This window comes from Lissotriton helveticus, chromosome 6, assembly GCF_964261635.1.
Source record: "Lissotriton helveticus chromosome 6, aLisHel1.1, whole genome shotgun sequence".
NCBI lineage: Eukaryota > Metazoa > Chordata > Amphibia > Caudata > Salamandridae > Lissotriton > Lissotriton helveticus.
This window is the reverse complement of record NC_136067.1, coordinates 770,609,454-770,630,269: the sequence shown is the minus strand read 5'-3', so window position 1 is coordinate 770,630,269 and position 20,816 is coordinate 770,609,454.

Genomic DNA, 20,816 nt, shown 5'->3' with positions numbered 1-20,816 from the left:
GCATAGTCCTTCAGCCATCTGGGCATAACTCTTGTTCTTTTGTCAGGTAGCATATTAGTCTTGCTCTGTGTGACACCTGCGTCCAAGCTTGTAAAATCATTGACATCAGTTTGAACATCATGCTCATGACTACAACCTTCACCCACTCCCCCCTCAAAATACAAGGGAAGGTAGGATTGCCTGGATTCACCAGAAATGGTCGTCAAATCCTTACCCAGTTGAGACTGAACTTGGCTATTTTCGAAATGATCTTCTACCCAATCAAAATTGTTGACACATGAATCAGGAAGTACTTCTACGCAATTTTGATCTGGGTTGAAGGCAATATTCTTAAGATTCCATACTCTACCATCATCCAGTCTTACGGAATTCCTTAAAACCTCAGCAATTTTACAAGGTGGTTCAAAACGGCTCATACCTTTGGGAACCTTAAAAGGTTTTTTCACTCTCACCCAGTCTCCAACCTTGATGGAAACATCTTTAGTATTATGGTGAGAGTCATAAAATTCTTTGCTCTTCTCATGACTGGACATTAATTTGTCCTTGACATCTACAGGAGACCAACATGCCACCTTTCCATCAACCAGCCATCCAGGATTAAACTTACATCTAGCCGTTCTGCCTCTCATCATGGTAAACGGAGACAAACCAGTGCTGTTCTGTACAGTAATTCTATATGACCATACTGCTTTCTGTACCTGTACCTTCCAATCAAGCCCACTGTGCACAGAGGCTTGAATGACGCCCTTGATTACTCTGTTAAACCTTTCGACAGTGCCGTTGCCACTAGGGTTATATAAAGCGGTGGTTTTGTGTTTAACCCCACATCTGTCGAAATACTCTTTAGCTAGTCTAGACGTAAATTGGACACCATTGTCCGATAGCACACAGGCTGGTAAACCTTCTACCATAAAAATTTTGTCTAAAAATTTTAGTACTGTTGGAGTGTCAACTCTTTCCACAATTTTGACAATGGGCCACTTGGAAAAAAGGTAAATAGCCACCAAACCATAATCCCTAGAATCACCTACAGGTCCAAAAATATCCACTGCGATGGTGTCCCACGGAAAGTTGGGAATTAAACCATCACTCATCTTGGGCTTAAAGGTCCTAAGAGTTTTGTCAGCAGACATGCAAACCGTACACTTTCTAACAAACTCCTCAACTTCCCCGTCAACTCCTGGCCACCAGAACATACCTTTGACAATAGACTTGGTTCTCATAATCCCAAAATGTCCCTCATGGCACAATTGCAGAATTTTCTTCCTTAAAGACACAGGTGGGACAATCCTATCACCTCTAAACAACATATCATTTTCAGATGACAACTCCGTACGGATTTGCCAAAAAGCATCCAAACCAGGAATATTCCTCACTTTGGGCCAGCCCTTACAAATATACTCTAAAACACTTCCCAATACAGAATCCTTACTCTGTTCGGTTAACCACTCTGTTTTACTTATCGCAGGCTCACCACAATCGTGTATCAAAGCCACACAGTATTCGCTCCAGGGGTCATCCTCACATTCTTCCAAAGGGGGTGGAAGTCTTGACAAACAATCAGCAATGCGGTTGTCCCTACCCGGTAGATAGACCATATTGTAGATATATTCCTTCATCCGCATAGATAGTCTAGCCAACCTTGCGGACGCACTTGAGATGCCATCACATGACAAAATGCGGATCAATGGTTTATGGTCTGTACGAATGGTCACAGGTTTGCCCCAAACAAATGCTCGGAAATGCTCCAGCGCCCACGCACACGCTAGGGCCTCCCTCTCGATGATAGGGTACCTACTTTCAGCAGGGGAAAGGGCCCTAGAGGCAAAAAGAATTACCTTTTCTTTACCACAGTCATCATACTGAGATAACACAGCGCCCAAACCCTTATCACTTGCGTCAGTTGTGAGCAAACAGTCAGCATTAGGGTCAAAACTGGCAAGAGCATTTACTTTTTGCAACTCCCTTTTGATCAAATTAAATTCTTCCTCACACAAATCACTCCAAAAGAACTTAGAGTTCTTCTTCAACAATGCACGCATATTGTGAACTTTTGCTGCAAAATTTCTTATGAATTTGGCACAGTATTCAGCCATTCCGAGAAAAGCTCTCACTTCATCTTTCGATACAGGCGCCGAGAACTTAACAATATTCTCCACCAAGGTAGGCTTGGGTTGGACACCTTCCTCACTTATGACATGCCCCAAGTATGAAACACTTCTTTGGCTGAATTTGCACTTTGACAACTCTACCGTCAGACCAGCTGACTGTAAGGTTTCCAAAACTTGTTTCAATTTGGAATCATGACTTTCCTTGTCTTTAGCTGCCACGAGAATATCATCTTGAAAAAATGAGACATTTTCCATGTCTCCAAACAGTCTATGCATCAGCCGCTGAAATACAGCAGCGGCTGAGGCCAAACCAAAAGGCATACGCCTGAACTGATAACAACCAAACGGTGTTATAAACGCCGTGAGGTTCTTAGAGTTCGGATCCAACATTACTTGATGGTAGGCGGCAGAAAGATCCACCGTGGAGAACCATGTAGCTCCTTTAAGGGAAGAAACCATTTCATTTATTCTAGGAAGGGGAAACTTTTCCACGACGATGTTACTGTTCAAATGGCGCAAATCGATGCATAGACGGATTTTTCCGTTGGGTTTCCGGGCAACCACAATCGGAGAAATCCATTCTGATGTTTCCACTTCCTCTATAATACCTTTTGCAAGTAGACCTTGGATTTCTTTTTTCACTTCCTCCCTTATGAGAATAGGTATTGGTCTCACTTTATGAACCTTGGGTTGTGCATCAGCCTTTAAAATTATTTTATGTTCAAACCCTTTCAGAACACCCAGCTTCTTATTGAAAACTTTGGGAAAACTTTCAGATAACTTTTCCTCCATTCTACTACAGTCATCCAAAATTAAAACTTTGTCTTTAGAATTAGGGTCTAGAATAATGTGTAATTTTTTCTGATCGAACCATCCTAAGACAGATGGCCCAACCTTTGCCACATACAACTTTGCTCTTGTGGACCTGCCTTTAAATACAAAAGTAAGCCATCTAAAGCCAATCATACCAATCCTGTTACCTGTAAAACTGATTGGGCAGACGTCAGATGGGTATAGTTGCTCACCAATCTTATTTACAAACTTCTTTTGCCAAACCTCCTCATTTATGATCGTGTATGGGGAACCAGAGTCCGCATACACACTAATGGTTACCCCACCTAGGGATATATCACAAATAGGTTTTCCCTTCAATGAGTCTTCTGAAATGTTGATCACGTAGTTCCCTCTAATACTTTTGATGCAACATTCTTCCTCAGTTTCTAATTCATCCACACTCTCACATTCATCCTCATACACATATTTTATGTTAGTGCGCCTACGACACATCTTGCTGAAGTGACCTAACAGTCCACAAATGCCACATTTCTTTTTTAACGCAGGACATAGTCTACTAAATGCCAGATGTTCTTTACTGTCACATCTATAGCATCTCCTATCCTCCATGTTTTTATTCTGGACTTTTGCCGGTTGACCAGTCCATCTCCCTTGTTGTTGTTGTTGACGAAAGTTTCTATTCGAAGCTTGAATCTTACACACAGTTCCTGAGGTTTTGGAAACATCTTTCTCTGTCTCTTTCACCACTGTTGCACACCTCCCTGACATCTCTGATTTCCTCATAATGGCAACAACGTCGTCAAGAGGTGCGTCACCGTTAACCCAAAGACGATCTTGTAAGGCAGAGTTGTTATTATGCATTACCAACTGATCACGAATGAGATCGTCATGTAAATTGTCAAATTTACAATCTATGGCTAACTTCTTGAGATCATCCATCCACTCATCTACGGTTTCCTCTTTGGTTTGTTTTCTTTGGAAGAACTTGTGCCTTATGACTCCTATGCACACTTTAGGAGCAAAGTATTTGTCCATGTTTTTTATCGCATTCTCAAATTCATCTAAATTAGAATCCTCGGACTTACTCATCCTTGAGAATGTTTTTAATCCTATGGGACCAAGAGAATGTAACAAAAGTCTTTTCTTTTGCTCCGCTTTCATTTTTTTGGTTTCATCAACAGCTTCCAAATAATTAATGAAGTATTCCTTCCATTCTATCCACTTTATAACAGGTTGGGTACCTTTAACCCAAAATGGTTCAGGAGGACTAATGGTAAAATTCTGTTGTGCCATGTCTCTGTCTCTAACCATAGTACTTGTAGTGGAATCTCCTTCTTCCATGCACTATGAAGTACTATTTAATTTAAAACGACCTTCTCCCGACTTTCTCACCTGTTACCAATTGTTCCACACCTCAACAAAATATAGTAAACTCTTTTCCTTATTTATATTAAAATTTCCATTACACCTACTGTTCTGTTGGAAATGCGTACCTCGGAAATGTAGTTATCAACATGCGCCACACGACCTTGATGCTTGAACTCGATATTGATGTTTGACTCGATCGAGATGATAATTGCTTCCGACCGATGTAAACAAAAGAATCAAAATGGCCGCCACGTTGGGGTCACGTTGCGTGACCTGCGTCTGACGTCGGACCCGAGGGAGGTCGCTTATCTTGAAGTTCAGCCAAATTGTCAAGCACAAAACTGTGGAAGAAAGAGGCTGCGCTCTGAAGGGTCCTGAAAGAAGGGACATTCAGCAGTAATTGTTCTATCTTGGAAAACCCCTTACTCTCAAACACACGCTCCCCTGTACCTCTGTCCCTCATATGTGCACTATTTTACCTTTCCCCTTGTTCGAAACTCTTGCAGAGGGACTCACAGCTTCAGTATTACTGATTGAGGTGTTTTGTTATGTGTTCACGTAAAAGGCATGTCGGTTTTAGTTGCTGTTACACTCAGATAAGCACCTGCTTACATTCACATTCTCTCTTTGGTCACAAGTGCAACAAGCATTTGCAATGCAAACGGTGTCGCATTTACGCGAGTTTAAGCTATTGGCATTGTAAATGACAAAGCCTTTTATTTATGTTTTAAAAACAAAAACATAACTAAAAAGCATTGTGATTTTCAATGCCAATAGCTCAAACTTGGGTACATGCAAGACCTATTGCATTGCAAATGCTTGTTGTGGATTGCCTGGTTACTCACCGGTAATACCCATTACTCCGAGTCCTGGTCTCCCCGTCCCATTCCTGATGAAGTGAGCAGCTAGTCTGCTCTACAGAACCCCTACCTAGCTGAGCTGTTGGCACTTCCCCCTAGGATGATGTCACCATCACGTGACTACAAAAGGGGGAAGTGCCGGAAGAAACATCCTGAAATAACAAAGACAACAGAACGAAACACATACAATCACCCACAGACACGCCAAACCAGGGAGGGAGGGAAGGGCTCAGGAATGGGACGGGGAGACCAGGACTCGGAGTAATGGGTATTACCGGTGAGTAACCGGGCATTACCTCCTCGACCTGTCTCCCCGTCCCATTCCTGATGAAGTGAGCCCATACCCAAGCACACGGTGATTGTAAGAAAAAAACAGACCAGAATAATGCAAGAAACAGGTCCAATTTAATCCACAAAAATAAGTGCAGATCACAAATCATGTACAGCAGACAGGACAGAAGCCCCAAAAGCAGCAGAGGCCGCCATCCCCAACTCCAGACGATAATGGGCAACAAAAGTGTGGGGAGAAGCCCATGTGGCAGCATTGCAAATGTCCCTCAACGAGGCCCCCTTGAACATGGCCCAGGAGGAAGAAACACTCCGAGTCGACCGACCCTGAACAGAAGAAGGCAGGGGACAGTGGGCAGAATCGTAAGCAGAAACCACAGCGCCCTTGACCCAACGAGACAAGGTGGACAGAGAAGGGCGAAGCCCCATACCCGACAGGCCATAGGTGACGAACAGGGAATCCACTTTACGAAAACCAGCCGTACGCGCCAAGTAGATGCAGAGAGCCCTCAGCACATCCAAAGAATGGAGGAGCACCTCCTCAGGAGAGGCAGGAGCCGGAAAAAACACAGGGAGAACAATATCCTCCAGACAGTGAAAGGAAGACACCACCTTAGGGAGAAAGAACTGACTCGGGCGGAGAATCACCTTATCCTCGCAAAAGCGCAAGAAGGGCGGGGAAGCCATCAGCGCCCCAATCTCACCAACTCGCCGGCCAGAAGTAATGGCCATCAGGAAAATAACCTTTGCAGAAAGGAACTTCAGGGCCACAGAGTCTAAAGGCTCGAAAGGAGGACCCGTCAAAGCCCGCAGAACCAGGGGAAGATCCCAAGGAGGCACAGGAGAACGGGAGACAGGACGCTGAAGCAAGAAACTCCGCAGAAGGCGAGCCACCAACGGAGAGACAGAGGCAACGGAGGAACCCCGAAAAGCAAGAATGGCAGCCCACTGAGTCCTCAGGGAAGAAACAGCAAGACCCAGGAGGAAACCATCCCGCAGGAAGTCCAATACCCTCACAGCCGCACAGGAGGCAGAAGAGAGACCCTTCCCAAGGCACCAAGAAGAGAAACTCTTCCAGTGCCGGGCATACGATTTCAAAGTGGAAGGACGCCGAGAAAGCTGCAGACAATGGGCAACCTCCACCGAGCAACCCTGATCCAGCAAACTCAACCTCTCAAGTGCCAAACCCCCAGCCGGAGGCGACGCAGGGAGGCAAGGCCGAGAAGAGGAACCCTCAGAGGGGAGGGACACAGAGGAAACCTCCAAGGAGGGCGAACAGAAAAGGCCAGCAGAAGGGGGTACCAAGACCGCCGAGACCATTCCGGAACAACCAGGAGAACCTCCGCCCAATCCCAACGAATCTTCCGGAGGACCCTCGGAATTAAGGCAAATGGAGGGAAGGCAAACAGCAGACCCCTCGACCAAGGAATCGAGAAAGCATCGGTGGCCCACGCCAATGGAGAGGGAACGATGCTACAAAACCGAGGAAGAAGGGCGGACTCCTCCGAGGCAAAAAGATCCAGCCAAGGAAGGCCGAACCGGAGGACAATCAGATCGAACAGATCCGGGGACAGACAGATGGACACCGAGGACGGGAACACCCGGCTCAAAGAGTCCGCAGGCCCATTCTCCGTCCCCGGAAGATAGACCGCCGTCAAAGACAAGAGATTCGACTTGGCCCACAGGCCAATCTTCCGGGAAAGGAGAAACAGGGCATGACACATGCCCCCCTGGTGATTCACATAAGCACGAACCACCTGATTGTCGGTCTGCACAGAGACCGCCTGACCCCGAAGGAGAGGAGCGAACCAAAGAAGAGCCAACCAAACCGCCCTCAACTCCTTCCAGTTCGACGACTGGAGGGACTCGAAGCTGGACCACCGACCCTGAGCCTTGGAGGCACCCAGAACGGCACCCCACCCCAGAGCACTGGCATCCGTGGACAAAACGACCACGGACTGAGGAGGAAGGAGATCGAACCCCCGGGAAAGAGAGAGAGGGGACAACCACCACTGGAGATCCGCCCGAATCCCCGGAGTGACAGGGATCAGAGTCTCGTAGTCCAAGGAGGCAGGATCCCAGTGCGACAGGACATGATGCAACAGGGGGTACAGATGGAGCCTGGACCAAGGAAGGAGATGCAGAGTGGAAGCCATCTCCCCCTGACTCCGCAGCCAGAGACGGGCAGACACCCGGGACTGGGACAGAAGCCAGGTTAGGTGACGAAACAAAGTCAACTGGCGCTCCTGCGAGAGAAAAACCATGTCCAAGTCCATGCGGAAGAGAGCCCCCAGGAACTTCAGGTACTGGGAGGGCACCAGGGAGGACTTCCTGTGGTTGATAAGGAGCCCAAAGGACCCCAGCAGAAGACACACCTGGTCCACATCCGACAGAGCCTGTGAAAAAGAAGGAGAGACAATCAACCAGTCATCCAGGTATGGAAAAACCAGAAGACCCCTGGAATGAAGGATACCCACCAGAGGGGCCAAGAGCTTGGTGAACACCCTGGGCGCCGAGGAAAGGCCAAAAGGGAGCACCCGGAACTGATAGTGAAGGGTCCCCACAGCAAATCGGAGAAAACGCTGATCTTCCGGATGTACAGGAACGTGCAGATAGGCATCCATGAGATCCAGGGACGCCAGGAAACCCCCCGGCAGGACTAGATGCAGGATGGACTGGAGCGTCACCATCTTGAACGGACGATGGACAACGAATCGATTGACCCGCTTCAGATCCAAAACAGGACGAAGATCCGAAGTGTCCTTCTTGGAGACCAGAAAGAGGATAGAATAGCAACCCCTGCCCCTCTCCAGAGGAGGAACCTCCACAACAGCCCTCTTCTCCAACAGTAGTCGCACGCCTGCCAACAAAGCATCCCTGCGCAGAGGAAGACGCGGCAGGGGAGTCTGAACAAAACCCGGAGGAGGAGGAGAGGAAAACTCGATCCGGCAACCTTCCGAAACAGTCCGAACTGCCGAGGCATCCAGGACCGACAACCACTGGGCACGGAAGCACTGGAGGCGACCACCAACGGGCATAGGCAGACAGTCATTGAGAAGAGGAGGAAGCGGTGGCGGCAACACCGGCAGCGGCCCGGGGCTTGGCACTTCCAGGGGCCCCCCGGCCACGACCCCTGCCTCGAAAGGGCTGAGAAGCGCCACGAGCAGGAGGCCCAAAAGCGCGACGATAACCAAATCCACGCCCCCGAGAAGGAGGACGGACCGGGGCCACCAGCTTGCGGTTCTCCGCCGACTGCTTGACCATGCCCTCCAGCTGAGGACCGAACACCTTCGAACCCTCAAAAGGCAACTTAAGGAGAACCGACTTCTGGGAAGAGTCCGCCTTCCAGGAACGCATCCAAATATGACAACGGGCAGCGATGGAAGCACCAGAAGCAGCCGCCGCCGCCCCCAAATTGTCAAAGGAAATATCCGACAGGTACCTAACCTGTTGCTCCATCAAAGACAAAAGAGGAGTGGCATCCTCGCCGTCCTGCAGCAAGACCGACAGGGACTGGAAATCCTTAAGGAGCGACTGAACCATATAGTTGGAATAGGCAGTCGCACGGACGGAAAAATTGGAAGCAGCATAAGAACGCTTCACAGCACCCTCAATCCGCTTATCCACAGCGTCCGCAGGCAAGGCGTCCTCAGAAACTACCAAACCTTGAGAAGAGAGGCCAGCCATCAGATCATCCACCTTCACAGCCTGAGGGAACTCAGCAGAAAAACCCTCCAGAGGGTAACGCCGAGACAGGAAACGAGGAAAAGCAGACTTATCCACCTCCCGCCATTCGTGGGACAACACCTTTCGAATAGCACTGTGCAAAGGCAAAGAATCCGGAACAGGCTGGACATATTGCGTGAAGAAGTCATCCTCCAAAACATCAGCGGCAGGAGGAGAGAACCCCAAATTGGACCGAACATGTGCGAACAGTTCAGTGAGCTCAGCACCCTGAACAAAACGTCCACGCACACCCTCATCCTCCTCAGGACCCACGTCATCCTCAGGGTCAGCTTGTGGATCCACAGAAACACGAGGTCTCTTGGGAGGAGGAGCAGCCGCATCCCTAGCCAGGAAAGCAGCAGCCACAGCCTCGCCGACAAGGAGGCGCAAGGCATCCAGAGGGGACGCAGAAGAGGAAGCCTCAGCATCCATCAATGCACCAGTCCAAAAACCACACCAACAGGCAAAAACAAGGACAAAAAAACACACAAGAAGGACCCCATATATACAGCATGAGGACCCGAACACCTGAGGCAGGTAAAGCAAAGGGCCGGCATAAAAAGCCCAATCAGCGGCCAACACGCCCCCAAAATGCACAATACACCGAAGCGCCAGCCAGAAAAGCCCCAGCCCGCTAAGGCAGGGCGAAAAAGGACCACAGGCAACCCAGGAACGGCCGCTGGAGCAGGCCTACCCAAGCCCGAGAGCGCGACGGACAAAAAACGGCCGCTAACGCGAGCCGCGTGAGGAACAACAGCCCCAAAATATAGACGGCCGCTAACGCGAGCCGCGTGCACAATCACAGCCCTGAAACACAAGAGGCAGAGCGGGGACATCGGTAAAGAGAAAATCAAGGCGGCCGCTAAAGCACGCCGCCACCAGAAAAACAAACACAGCAGGGAACTTACCCGGAAACACCGGCAGCCCCCGAACAGCACAGCCAGGAACGCGGTCTGAAGAACGCAGAAAAAAAGAACAGGATGTTTCTTCCGGCACTTCCCCCTTTTGTAGTCACGTGATGGTGACATCATCCTAGGGGGAAGTGCCAACAGCTCAGCTAGGTAGGGGTTCTGTAGAGCAGACTAGCTGCTCACTTCATCAGGAATGGGACGGGGAGACAGGACGAGGAGGTAATGTTTTGCTGTTCAAATCAATGACAATGCTTTGGGGCCCTATGCTAGCAGTCATGACTCAGTGGTGGGCCCCTATTCCAATAATGACTGGGAAGGGAGGGGGGTAAGTGGGGACCCCGGTTTTCAGTAATCATTAATTGGGGTGTTCCCAGAAGTCAAAAGTTAAAAAAAGCATTGGAGCTATCGCGTACAGCTTAAGCAATATCTATTTTCTCACTTCAAGAATTAGGTTTTGCCTTTCTAAATACTTTGTTGTTGGTATTTTTAATGTAAAATGTCATTTTCGACTGCGTGATGTGAATACAATGCTGCTTTTATAAAGAGGATTGCTTAAAAAGTCAAAAAATGATTAACAGGCAAGCTAAGAAAAATACTGGAGTTGCCGGGGAGTGAACTTGGGGCTTCATATATGCGAAGCTACATCTCCACTGGGAACAAACTTGTATCCATGCTATCCCATCACATTAGGAAGGAGTGCATCAAAGTAGTAAGCACAACAGGAAGAAAGAGATTTGACACGCAGCTTTGTGAGGACATGGAGAGAAAAGACAGGACACAACTCGCTCCCATCAAGTCTGCACAGCGAGGGCTTCGCCCACTCTCCAGTGAAAACAAATAACCACTGTGAAAACTCAGGCTGCTGACTGATTTAACCCCCTGCAGCCTTGTCAAGGGCAGTCTGGTTGAACCCCACCTCCCTCCCTCAGGCGCTACATTGTAGAAGAGGGGGCCCCGTGCATCACATGAAACTGAACTCAACAATTTTCTCACATCGATCCGGGTAGTCTAGGCCTGTTTACTAGGGACAGGAATTGCGCAACTCACCAGGAGGCACAGAGCCTCCTCGCAGCGCACTGGGGGACTCCGGGCATTTGTGCAACGCACCAGGAACACACAGGGCCCTCTCGCAGCCCACGAGTGCGATCAGGCTATTCATGCAAACCACAAGGAAACCCAGAGACCCATCGCCTCACAACGCACTAGTGAGATCACGGAATCTGTGCAAACACGCCAGGGACACGTCGAATCTTCTCGCAGCGCACCAGTGAGATCAGGATATTTGTGCAACACGCCTGGAAGACAGAGCACCCCTGACGCGTACCATTGAGATCAGGGCATTTGTGCAACACACCAAGAACACACTGAGCCCCCTCGCAGCACACACTGAGCTCCTAGCATCTGTGCAATACACCAGGTATATAGTTAAATACAAAATGAAACAGAGTGAGCAACATTATAAAGAGAAAATGCTTACGTCTCTAAACGCATATAAGTGAAGTTTAAATAAAAGAAACGCTGATAGTGACAGTGCCTAAAGATCCTATGGCAATGAAGTCTATCATAATACACTAAGGTCTATCCTAATGCCGACAAAAAACATGGTAAATAAATACATCTCGCTGCATCAATCAGTAAATCCCACTGGTAGCCTTATGCTGCGTAAAAACGATGTATCAGGTACAACAAGCTCAACGTGCAGGCTTCAAGAAATAAAGTTTCATAAATTATGAACAGAAACTAAACGAAAACATAATCAAATACTCCAAGCATAATTAAATCTGAAGTAACATGCTTGCAACACGCCTAACATAAAGAACAGCGTCCTGCGAGTGGTGCCTGCTCGCTGTACGGAAGGAAAAAAAAGCAAACTCGAAAGCATGGCGCATTGCAAGTAACCTGACTCACCAGGAATGCTGCCACCCTGCACGCCGCTGCTCGCTCCATTGGAAAGGAGGTGGGATATGCACCTGCCTTTGGCCATTTGTGTGCTTTCATTATTGAAAGACACACGCAAAGGCCAATCCAATGTGTGGGAAGAGTCAGACCCACACGGAGAAGTTTGGAGTGCTCACAAGAAGCCTCCCTTAGAGCAGCGCATGTGCGCTAGGCTCGACCTAAAAACAAAAGTGTGCATACACAATTTCGTGAACACACTTGCCATTATTTAATCTCAATTAAGCGCACACACAAACCCACACCTTCACATATTACCTTGCACGGGTACACATCTCACAAAAATCAGTTTCACAGGCGCAGTCTCACACACACATCCCTGCTCTCAAACACATTACCCTGTGGAGAACTGGGCCTTATGGGCCGAGCGGCGCAGGGCACCCCTAAAATCTCCGGGTTCACCTGCCTTATCAAACAGAGACACGAGACACTCCGTTAGGCGTAGAAAATCAGGTTTATTAGCTGCAGCTAAGCACAGTTGTCCAAGAAGTTACAGAGAGTAGATTCTTAGGAGACTGTCACTTCATTCCGTGGCGCACAGTCTTTTATACCATACATATTTACAATGCCCACTCCCAAAACATACGAAACTGACAAATGAGAAAAGTTTGAAAACAAGCTATGAAGTGTCTTGTATACGCCCTTCTTTCAGACCCCGTGTTCTCCCCTCCCTCAAGTTAATCAATGCTAGTGCATGTAATTCAATTTGCAGGTGGCAGGACATGATTGCGAGCCTCAAAGGACGGTTGTGTAATAGGAGAATACACGGAGAGAATAGTGAAGGCCAGTCAAACAAGATAAAGCAAAAGGAAGAATGGTGGGACCCAAACAGTCAACTAAGACAAGGATCAATCAGTCTAGACATGGATTAACTAACTTGGCCAGACACTGACATCGGTTTCACAAACAAGGACAAAGGGTTGCTTTTTAACAAGAGAGACGAGCAGCTGGAAAGGCAAAAACACTATGTTCGCCACGTCGCCTGAGTGAGGGTAACACAAAATGGCGGCTGTCACAAAATGGCGGCTGACTACGAAGCGAAGTCGAAAATCACAGAACCTCACCTGCTGCATACATACTCTCATGTGTGTCCCCATAGGCAGTATAGGCAGTCACCATGTATACCTGAATGGTCGCTTCTTGTACTTATGGGAACCTCTTTTAAAACTGTGCACTGTATATACTCACTTATGGTTCCATGTTTTCACCTGGGGACACATCACATAAAGTATACCGCTTTTTGAATGTAAGAAAGTGATCTATACTATTATTGTGTATATAAAAAAGTTAGTTGAACAAACTGCAGAGTTATTTTTGTCCACAGACATTACTTGGTCCCTTACAAATGCATAGCCATTTTGCATATATATTGCTTAAATCGTTGGTTCATTTTTCCCACAGGAACCACTGTTTTCCCCGTATAAAATGATTACCCTTGTTCTCTGTGAGTAGGGTTCCCCTGTATTCAGAAGTGTCAAACACAATCTGTGGCGGTTAAAAGCATAAAAAAACAGTATCACTTACTGTATGCGAGGAAGCAAAGTGAGTAGCACATGCTCTGTCATGCGCCTTAAGTAGGCGCAGGTTAAAGGGTCCGCTACACTGTGCAGGCTAGACCACTAACCATCAAATATGCGGTGCGGTATAGAACAAGAAGTGAATACGTTAAAACTTTCTGAAGCATGCCAACAAACAGCACGTGGAGCTGCAGCGGGCCAGAGAGAAGCGTCGAGAAACCAAAGAGCTAATGTCCACCCACCCAACACAGACCCCAAAATAGGATTAAAATACAATTTGCGGCGGTTAAAAGTAATCAAACCAGTAGCAGTTACTAAGAGTGGGGAGCCGGGAGCTGTGGCAGTGATATTTCACTGTTTTGCCATTTTAACATACATTAACCATCTATTCTATTTTATGATGAGTCAGGCGTGCAACTAGACTGCACATACATCTCTCCCACAAGTGCATTAACTGCCAGTTATCTTACCATTATCATACAATGGAACTTGCTGTTTATACAATGATCTGTGCAGCAGGTGCTTTAACCCTATAAGGTATTTTAAAATGAAACCTATATGCCACCAATTAGGTGGGATACATTTGCCATCAATTTTGTAATCTTGCAATTTCCTTATGGCAGATTAAAAAAATAAAACAATAAATGCATAAGTGACTGTTAGAGTTCACTCCTCATGACTCTGCCACTCGTTATTACTAATTTTTTGATGCAACATCCTGACCCTCAGTTTATGGGATCTTGAAGTTTATTATCTTCTTTTCCAGCTCTGTTTAAAAGAGAAAACTACAAGTCCCACAGTGCAACTTCCTGTATGCCAAAAAAAGACGTGCCAAAGGTTTTATTACTCTGTTTTCCGTATTGTCCGTTTTTTCCATTCTCTTTTTATTCCTACACCTTTCACTCATGGTGTTCTTTTCGTTTTACATATTCCCTTCCAATCAATGCCACTGTAGAACGCTTCAAATTACTAAATAGACGTGTTGAATGTACTTAAAGACACACCCAACTACACTACATGGACATTCCACTCACATATAAGAAAGAGGTAATGCATACGCACAATACCTGAAACAGTTAAAACAGTAAAGAATAAACCTCACATCAACAGGTCCTTCTGTTCAATGCACAGGAATAATTACATATTTTCGGAAGCCAGTCCTTAGACTGTCCCTAAAATACTGACAGTAGCTTTGCCCCACTGCTTTTCAGCAGTGTAAAAAAAGGAAAAATAAAATTATAATAACTCGATGGTATTATCATTTTATTTTTCCCTGCTGAGGCAGTTTTGCGGGCGGGGCAGGGCTGGTCTGCTCTGCTCACAATGCAGCTGGAGAAGTGGTGTGCCTCTGTAATGCGCATGACAGTTTGGCCTGCCAATTTGGGCCGGTCAAACAGTCATGCTCACTTAGCACAGCCTGGAGGAGAACATGCACAGGCTCATAGTCTCTGTCTAAGCGCCAAACTATGGCGCTCAGAACAATCACAATGCCTTTACGATGCAACTTTTACAACGCAAACCATTACAACGCATTGCGCTGGGGGGCGCTCTAGGATAGGGAATAAGTTTAATTTACCGTCCAACACCTTCCCTAGTGTCCACGGGGACTGGAGTGGGAATAGTAAATTAAACTATTCACTATCCAGCACCCCAAAGCGCTATGCGTTGTAAAGGTATGCGATGTAAAAAACGCGTTGTAAAGGCATGCGATGTAAAAGTATGCGTTGTAACGTCATACATCCTGCTCACAGCAGCGTCGTGGTTGGCTTTAGGATCATGTGTGCTTCCTGCTTGCGTTTCGGCCGGACTCGGAGAGATGCAGTGATGAGGAAAGTTTATTTTTATTTTCTACACCCCCACCCCGCCATCTCTGATTCGTGCCAGCCGCCACTGAATACTGAGCTAATAGTTTCTAATCTTGAAATCCTATTTGGTGCTCAGTATCATCCCTAAAAATAACCTGCTGGGTTTCCTAAGAAATTAAATTCAAAATTGTCCTTAACAATGAATATAACACAGAAGAGTCTACGTGAAAAAGGAAGACAAAAACAAAGTAAGGCTTTCTCAGTTATAAGGATATATTAATTGCTTCAACACATGCTGAACCGCTTTTGAATTCAACTTGCATCTGATAGTAGGAGACCCTTTTGATTCTTGAGGGCCCCCCCTAAAGTAATGTTAATAATGAAGCTCGACTGCTCTGTTTTTGCGTCTCTCCAGAAGAGCCGCTGACTCAAAACGAAAAGGGCCACAACGCCAGTGAAGTGCTAAACCCGCTCATGTCCCGTGCTGAGCACGTGCAGAATGAGGTTCCTCCTTTAGAAGAGTCAGGCTTATATCTTTCGAGGATTCCACTGCACATTCACAAGTAAGGGAAAGGGTGACTACCAAAATATTTTCGATGACTACCCTCAATACCACACAAAGCGGGAGAGCCACGTGCCAGTAATGAGCACACAAGAATCATCGGTATGTATGCCAGCACAATACAAAAAGACACCAAGTAGCATACTATTGGCCATTGTACGAGTTCAGTGATTTCTGTTGATAGGCACTAAAGCATAAGATGGAAGTCTTTTTATTGCCCTCTAACAATATCAACTCCAACCAGCACCACCCGCATCAGCTGCCTGTGAGTCCTCAGCAGTCAAGGCCATGGAAGCTATTATCTATGGCAATGATGGGACTCTTGTGGCTATGTGAATAATAAGTTTAACAGCTTATATTGATACGTCCAACTTTAGTGTCCGATAAGGCGTTCCCATGGTGCATGACAGATGCTAAAATGGTGATTGTTATGTTAATAGTGTGTTATGGAACTACAGAATCCCGTAGCGGCATGAGTGTTAGACTGATGTTGAAATTACATGCTACAGGATGCTCTTCAGCAAATTGCCTTAAGATTATATGTATGACTCTCATTGCAATATCGAAAATTAATAAACACTAAAAATATATATTGAGAATGTCAATATGAATACCGATACATTCATGTATAAAAACAAAGCTGCATCTTTATTGACAAATTCTTCTGTTATGAACTCCACATCAACCCCGACTCAGAAATTCATAGTCAGGCAGGCGTGACACCCAGGCCTGAGTCACTGATTCACAGGTCACAGGTGGGGGACGCGTAGTCGACAGACAAATACGCGAACAGGAAACCCCAGATCAATCCCACAGATAGGCTCAGCGACACCATAATGGTCCAGGGAGGTTGACCTCAAAAAGCACATATTGCCAGAAGGGTATGCGCGTTCCCCAAACATCATAGAGTCAGATGCCACATGAAGCTTGGAACACATAGCCAACCAGGAGACAGCACACAGGGTACACACAGTGATCACAAGCTTCCCATGCCGGACATCTGGATACGTTACCCACTGGCCCCATTGTGTCCATGCAACGTTGAGGCCCACCTAGATTCCTCATTAAATACAATCATTTATGGCTCCAAAGACAGTGGTTCACATTTCTTACCTAAAAAGGCTCACCTGAACTAACTTATGGCTTTCAATGAATTGTATAAAAACTCATGTCAGATCGATTGTCAGATGACACAGTACTCAGACCCTATGCCTGTAACTGTTCTCCCGGCCACACTGTAATTAAACAAACAGCTTCTGTTTTGCAAAATGACTCTTTTTTTTAGAAGGTACTTCATGTTAGAGCAACACATGTGTATGTGACATTTCTTGTAAGCGGCTAACAGCAAAATGGTGCCTAAACTCATGCTTGGCTCACAAATGAGGAGTCCCATATGATTTAAGCATGGAATTCTTTTGTTTGGTTAATATCTCTGTGGGTGCTGGCAATGTCACATAGTATGGCTTGGACATTTTTAATGATTCACCATTTCTTTGTTTCGCCTATCACCAGATGAATCTTTTAGGATTAAGATTGTTTTGTGGATTGAAGTACTTAGGAAGAGCAGCAACTGCTTTCCCATAATCTGTTTTTAAAGAGCTTGTGAAACTCCCACGTGTAGTGGAAAAGCAGAGATCTTTTGATTTTGCTTTTTCCATTGCTTTTTCCATCAACACTCTTAAGAATGTGATTAGCCTGCCAAACCAGACTTTTCACGTGTGGGGTGGCAATAGATGATACTGTTACATCACTGATTGGAGCGATTATACAGAGGTAGGACCTTCCTGTGTTGGAGGTAGCACTGCAACAGCATCACAGGCTTTGCTCAATGAGGTATCCTGTCTTCTGTCCTAGCCAGGTGTGGAATGCTGCAAGTCATGTGAAATGTATGATATCATTACTGTGTCTGTTCTACCCCTGTCAAATGAAATTTCAGTCCACAGCTAGGGCTGGGCTGGTTACATCATAGCTCCTGGTGAGGTTCAAGTACCTATAACTTGTTTCTCAATAAAGTACTTGTGCCTGTACCTGCTGGCTTCCAGTGTCTCCTTACCAGTGTGCATCTTCTAAATGTAACACTCACCCATGACCAGCAGGTTAGTGGAAAATACAATACACCCTCACACACAGGAATGGATCATTGCCACCAGTGTTCTGTCATGAGTGGTTCAATGCTTCAGATATCTAATTGAGGTGGGAACAAAGGGTATAGTTTGTGCAGTGCAGGAAATGAGGGTTGTAAGAAACTGGGGGTATTAGTTAAAGGGAGTAGTGAGCCACCTTAAGAAAAAAACACCTTTCTCATCAGAGTGAACTACTAAAGTCACTAAATTAACCTGAACTAAATCTCCTGGTGGTTACAGCACAGATCCGACAGGCATAGCAACGTGTAAAGTATTTATGCAGTACCAAAATAGTGATATAGTCAAAATATACCATAAGGCAAATCCCAAACTAATTTAGAAACCTAGAGTAACTTTAAAAATATGGCAAAAATTCAAAAAGGGAAACCAGAGTTATGAATTTTTAAAGGTTACATTTCACAATAGCCCTAAAAACTGTTAAGCGAAAATCACTGTCATCTGGTTGTGCCTAACCAGTACCTAGGCACAAATTAAGGCTGGCCATGGTAGAGCTCGGGTCCGGTACAGAAATCAGGTTTGATCCTGTCCGAAGTTTTACCTTTGGATTTAGTCTCTGAAATGCAAGTCACAAATCTGAAGGCTGTGACTGAAAAGAGCTCACATCGTCTGATAGCTGATGGATGAGGTCTCAGGGAAGCAATTGACATTTAACAGGAAATGAGAGAAAGACATTTTAATTTCGCACACAAGAAAAATCACTTGAAGGATGGGTACTTTTTGTGCCTTCATCTGATTAAGATTTTTACATTCAGAGCTAGTCACTTTTTTGGAGCTCAGATTCTTCCAGTGGGGCAAAGCTGCAGGCTGTAGCCAAAGACAGCTCCACAAGGCCCCGTACCAGGTCCAGCTGAATCATATTTGCAGCTGTAGGAAAGCTCTGAACAGGAGCAACCTGAATCTTCAGCTGCCAAGTATCAGTTGGAGCTCATGCTAACGATCCCCTAGTGTCTTTAAGCAGATATAAAAGATAAGTCTCTAAAAGAACACTTTCCAAAATATTTATATAAAATGTAACTTCCCCAGTGAATCAGACTTTTAATAAATACTTCAAAGAGTCTAAGAATGATATGTGAGCTATTTCTTGCCTGGAGATGATATTAATAAATTTAATAGTGCACCCCAATGCTAACAATGGAACAGCCAGCCTTTCTGCGGTGACAATAGCTTTTAGGACCTTTTCAATGTAAGCACATGTTTAACCTCACATTTTTACATGTCTTACTTCCTGCTTTATAGGCAGGAAGGCCTAACTAGTCACAAATCAAGCAGTAATCTGAACATAAATAACTCAGCAGCAAATGTCACAGGGGCCTGTAACCTGATAAAGCTATAGTCTTTCAAGCCAGGAGACAAACAGGGCGTCCAAAGTAAGCCAAACACATACAAACCAGATTCTGGCAACCTATGTGCTCTGTTACCGATTACCCCTCATAAAATGGACAGGTCACACGCCCTACAGCAGAAAATATCTCCGAGCACCAGTCCTGCACAGAAAACCGAATAATTGGTCAGAGCAAACACGATTATTCCAGTCTGCGCCAGTCTGCACCAGAGCATTGCCCAAACTACGGTACTCTGGTTTTCCCCTAATGCAAAAAGATTGGCCCCACCCAATGGAACTTATATCATAAATATCCCACCATCTCCATCTTCCGGCATATTGGCTATGCCTACCCAATTCATACTTCAACGGGGAACACCAAAGACCACCATAGACGACCCTGAGAGGCACGAGGTACAGGTGCTAGATAGCTCGACAAGGGGAAGCGCAATCACACAGGAATTCACCACAATCACCCCACAGGGCTCAACCCCAAAGAACAATCAATCATTCATTCCACCCCAACCCAGCAAATCTTCAATTGAGGACAAGGACACATGGGGGAACAGTAGTAGCTCCTTGTAACACAAACACAACAGGGTCATGTACAACCAAGCTCCTAGGGCCACAGCAGCCAGGGACAATGAACAAACAGGTCCACCTTAAAGAGAAAGTCCAGGACCCCCAATCCAGCAATCAGGAGAACCTATATACTCCTCCAACCTGAAGCACCTTACCACAGCCAATCTCTACTTGGTTACATTCACCCATATCCCTGCTAAAAGGACAACTGAATCAACAATCACCAACTGGGACTCAGGAAAAACTAGAGACGCCATCCTCTAGGAGATCCCTAAGTTTGAGGAATGGGGCATCGAGCTAGAACCCACTCAGCCGCGTAAATATCCATACGTTCTAATCAAAGATCATAGAACACCCCCCAGAGGGGGGCGTGGCTTAGCAAGCCACGATGGCGGCTGTGTCCTGCTGAGGCTCCGCGATCGGGCTAGCATCTTGCCCAGTTCCCGAGATCGCCGGGAGCCTCAACTCGCCCAAGAAAGCACCTGTGATATCCCTACACACTGGGGCGTCCATCGACAGACCCGGAACTGCTGCGGACGGACGGCACGAGCCGGACTGCCTTCTGCCGGAGCCGAGTGGCGCCAACCCCTGAAAATGGCGGACGCGGCTCTGGCCTGAGGGAGAGCGAGCCGCTGAGGAACGGCTCCCTGAACGGCGGCCCCGGCGAACGCGGTCGGCTGACTGCTGCGGAGGAGCCTGCGGAGGTGAGGAGACCAGCCCGCCGGGGGGGCGCACCGGACGGCGCCTTCCTCCGTTCAGCGTCCCGACACCCAAGATGGTGGACACCACCCAAAGGCTCCGGTGCTCCGGAGCTGTCTCCCCGCCAAGGACCTGACCGGCCACCAGCCTCAGCCGGCCTGCCGCCGCGGA